The sequence below is a fragment of the Pongo abelii genome (assembly GCF_028885655.2).
Source record: "Pongo abelii isolate AG06213 chromosome 18 unlocalized genomic scaffold, NHGRI_mPonAbe1-v2.0_pri chr18_hap1_hsa16_random_utig4-3743, whole genome shotgun sequence".
NCBI classification, from domain to species: Eukaryota; Metazoa; Chordata; class Mammalia; order Primates; family Hominidae; genus Pongo; species Pongo abelii.
In genome coordinates, this window is record NW_026946741.1 from 31,674 (window position 1) to 36,340 (window position 4,667).

At 46.8% G+C, this 4,667-nt stretch overlaps 1 pseudogene; it reads right to left on the reverse strand.

Annotated features, from left to right (window-relative positions):
- Positions 1 to 903: 903 nt before the first annotated feature.
- On the reverse strand, positions 904 to 4,152 carry LOC134761237 (olfactory receptor 7E24-like; annotated as a pseudogene).
- Positions 4,153 to 4,667: the final 515 nt, after the last annotated feature.

The window sequence follows — 4,667 nt, forward strand, 5'->3', positions numbered from 1 at the left end:
AGGGTCACAATGCATGTACGCCCCCTGATATTATTCGTTATATCCTCGGGGGATGTTACTCCCAATGTCACACGGGGTGTACTCCCTGTGATATTATTCATACTATCTTAGGGGGATGTTACTTTTCATGTCATCGGGGGTGTATATCGTGCGTATTCAACGCCTGTGATACTATTCCTAATATCCTAGGGGCATGTTCCTCCTAATATCACATGGGGTGAACACCATATGTGTACACCTGCTGTGATAGTATTCGTAATATCCTAGGGGAATATTACTCCTGATGGCACAGGAGATGTACACCATGGGTGTCAACCGCCTGTGTTATTATTCGTAATATCCTAGGGGGATGTTTCCTTGAATGGCACAAAGTGTGTGCAAAAGGCCACAGAAGGTGTACACCTTGTGATGTTATCTGTAATACCCTAGAAGGATGTTACTCCTAATATGTCACATGGGTGCACACACTTTCATATTATTTGTAATCTCGTAGAGAGATATGATATCAAACATCACAGTGGATGTTCACACATAGTGTATACCCTGTGATATTATTTGTAATATCCTAGGGAGATGCAACTCCCGATATCACAGTGCGTGTAGCCTGTGTGTGTACACCCGTGATATGAGTCATAATATTCAGGGTAAATATGACTCCTCGTATCACACAGTGTGCACACCCTGTGCTATTTTTCATCATATTTCAGGGAGATACTGCTTCTAATATCACCACGGGTGTACCCCATGTGTGTGTACTCTGTGACAGTATTTTTTCTATCCTAGGGAGGTATTACTCGTAATGTGACAGTGGGTGTGCACCCTGTGATATCATTCTTATTTGACCTTGCTGTCTTTTTTAACCCACCCTACAAAAGGAATGGAACAGAGAAGAAGATATTGAGATTAGACTGTGCTGCCGTGCGGCCGCCGCAGGACACCTTTCATATCCCTGTTTCTCAGGCTGTAGATGAAGGGGTTCAGCATGGGGGTGACCACCGTGTACATCACTGAGGCCACTGCACCCTTTCTCGGGGAGGATGACACATCTGAACCCAGCTACCCTCCAACGCCTGTTCCGTAAAATCAGCAAACAACTGACAGGTGAGACCCACAGGTGGAGAAGGTTGATACTTCCCACCTGATGACGAAACCCTCAGAATGGAGGAAACAATTTTACCGTAAGAGAAAAGGGCCCCCGAGATGGGAAGAAAACCAAATACGGCAGCAGGGAAATACATGTGGATGTTACTGGTGAAGGTGTCACAAAATGTAAGATGGGGGAGTTGAGAAGGTTCCCAGAAGAAATTAGGAATTTCCACATCCTTGAAGCAGGTCATGCGTAAGGCAATCAAGTTGTGCAGCTGGGAGTCTAAAAGACTGAGGAAAAAGAAAACAAAGACCACAAATCTAGGAAGCCACAGAAACACGGGTTCAAGATGGCTGAACAATATAGAGGGTGACAGAGGGCTACAAACCGCTCATAGGCCATCACACTCAGGAGCATGTCTCTCTTCCATGCCTCCAAAAATGGCCAGGAGACACATCTGAGTCAGGCAGCCTGCATAGGAGATGACTCTGCTGTGAGATTGGATGTCCACAATCATCTTGGGGACCGTGGTGGAGGTGAAACCGATGTCAGGCAAGGACAGGTTGGAGAGGAAGAAGTACATGGGGGTGTGGAGGTGGGAGTCAGGGCTGACGGCCAGGATGATGAGCCGGTTCCCCAGCACCATGACCAGGCACATGGACAGGAACAGCCCAGCGACGACCGGCTGCAGTTCTGGATCGTCTGAGAGTTCGAGGAGGAGGAATATAGAGACATCTGTTAGATTCTGTGGGTCTGTATCGTTTGGACATCTTTTGCCTAGAAAAGAGGGTTGAAAAATCGGAAACAAGTAAACCAACAGCCGGCATTGCGTCTGCATTTTGGATACAAGGAATTCAGAAGTAATGTTTGCAGATTTCAGAGCAATCCACACTCAGCAACATTTGGTAGTTCTGACAAACTCAATTGCCATATAATGCTTTCAACATCGATTGCTGTGTTATTCACGTCTTGCTGTACACACCTGCCTTAGAGACACTAGCTTCAAGAACATTCCAGGAACCAGATCATCGTATATAACAAATTCGTTATTGCTAGAAAATACAGCCTATGTTTTCCGAAGAAAGAGATGTAATAAAACCATTGTCTTCACTTTAAGGAAAAGGTTATCCTAATTAAAGGAAATTAGGAACTCAAATATTTTGTTTATTCTTCTAGATTGATATAAATTCCCTTGATGTAGACCATTCGTAAACACTGTATAACAGCTGAGACCATGCCATCTGGAAATGAAATGATAGTTGAGAGTTCATAAGCAGGAAATAGTTCCACAGGCCAGTTAGGTCCTAGTGATTTCATCATTGTGTTTTCTGACTTTTCTCCTTCAAGAGAGTAATTGCTTCCTCAAATCGGTGGGTCTTGTTTTAAAATTCATGGAAGCTCTAACTCCTGTCCTTAGCTTAGGTGGACTTAGAGTATTCATCAGAAAGTTTGGCTGGATGCGGTGGCTCACGCCTGTAATCCCAGCACTTTGGGAGGCCGAGGAGGGCGGATCACGGGGTCAGGAGATCAAGACCATCCTGGCCAACATGGTGAAACCCCGCCTCTGCTAAAAGTACAAAAACTTCTCCCGGTATGGCGGCACGCGCCTGTAGTCCCAGCTACTCGGGAGGCTGAGGCAGGAGAATGGCTTGAACCTGGGAGGCAGAGACTACAGTGAGCCGAGATCACACCCCTGCCCGCCAGCCTGGGCAACGAGAGCAAAACTCCGTCTCAAAAAACAAAAAACAAAAAGAAGTAAGTCAAAGTCACGCTGATGACAGCCAATTTTGGTGAAGCAAGGAAGTGTCAGTTCAATCATCAACATAGATGTTTGCTTTTGCTGCCTCCTATGTGCCAAGCAAGATATCGGCTCTGGGGAATCAGAAACCAAAGAGACTCACTTGTTCCTCTCACAGTACTCAGTACTTACTGAGAGAAGGACGAAACAAAATGTCCTGTCTGGAATGCAGGGAAACCAGAACTTCAGGTCAGGGGATATTTACGTTGAATTGTGTGGAGTTGAAGCTGAAAATCTTAAGGAATGTATCTAAAATCCACTTTGCCTTTACTTTATGCATCCGTCAGCTAGAGATCACGCAGCGGGCACCCACGATCGGCTTAATCATCGCTCACTTCCATTGGATCAACTGGAAATCAAGTCAGATGAGAGTGCTGAGTCTCAGAGGACGGACATCTCACCCCTTGCCACACAGAGAAGTAGAAAGGGCGGTATTCAAAATTCATGGCCAGACTCTAAGTCCCGGGTACTATACTTCCTGGTCTTCTAACTCCCAAAAATTGTGGGTTTTTTGGGTTTTGGTTTTGTTTTCGTTGTTTTGAGACAGAGTCTCATTCTGTTGCCCAGGCTGGAGTGCGGTGGAGTGATCTCGGCTCACTGCAACCTCTGCATCCCGGGTTCAAGCTATTCTCCTGTCTCAACCTGCCGAGTAGCTGAGATGACAGGCGCCCGCCACTACACCCGGCTAATTTTTTTCTATTTTGAATAGAGACGGGGTTTCACCATGTTGGCCAGGCTGGTCTTGAACCCCTGACCTTGTGATTCACCTGCCTCAGCCTCCCAAAGGGCTGGGATTACAGGCGTGAGCCACCGCACCCCGCTTCCAAAAGTTTTCAGCAGAGCTCAGAGTTCTTAACCACAGGCACATCGGAGGAGCATTTTTGAAACGCTTTCCAGCTTCCTCAATAGGAATGGAAGCCAAACTCCGAATTGATGACTCCTTTGAGGAAGTCGAGAGCTGTAAGGAAAGCCAGGAACAGGGGAAAGGGAGAGATGCATCCCGAATGATCCTGTGCCCATTCTTTCTGGAATCCTTGATGTGATCTCAGCTGCCCTTTCTATACTTGACACAGTGATTGTGGCACCCACTGGTCTAGCTGTGGTCTTACAAGGAGCCCCCAAAGGGAAGGGCACAGTGAGCAGGGGCACCCACCTGAGTGACAAGGATTTGAGAGGGCAGGTTGGTTGCAGGGAGAGGACTGGCCAAATGCCATGTGTCTGGACTTAGACTGCCCGGTTCAAATTGGACCTCGCCCTTTTTGACTTCATGATCTAGTACGAGTTCTATGAAAAGGCGTTGATCCTTTTCTAGTCTGTAAAATCATCATGAAATGTGCACTAATAAAGTGGAGACTACGCAGATGAGATGAAACAAACTGCATAGAGCATAGAGCTCAGAGCCTGGCCTTCAGGAAGCCCTCAATAACGGTTCATGATGCCATGGTGTCTGTCGTCATCCTCTTTGTCCTCATCATCACCTTCATAATCTTTTTGTCGTTCTTAGGGAATAGTTTAGAGGGACTGATTCCCTGCTATCATGGGTGAGATGTCTATGAAAAGGACAACCAGTGGGGGAGGAAAGCAAAATTTTGAATAAGATGTCTGAGACCCCCATCACAACCAAGAACAGAAACTCCACAGTCTGCTGAGCGCACAGTTTGCATATTGGTCTCCTCCCATCTGCCCACCGCACTCTCCTGTTTGTGCTGAGGAGGAGGAAGGAAACCAAGGCTCCGGACCGTCCCTCAGCACTCACTTGAAGGGGTGGCCTGCCCCTCCACA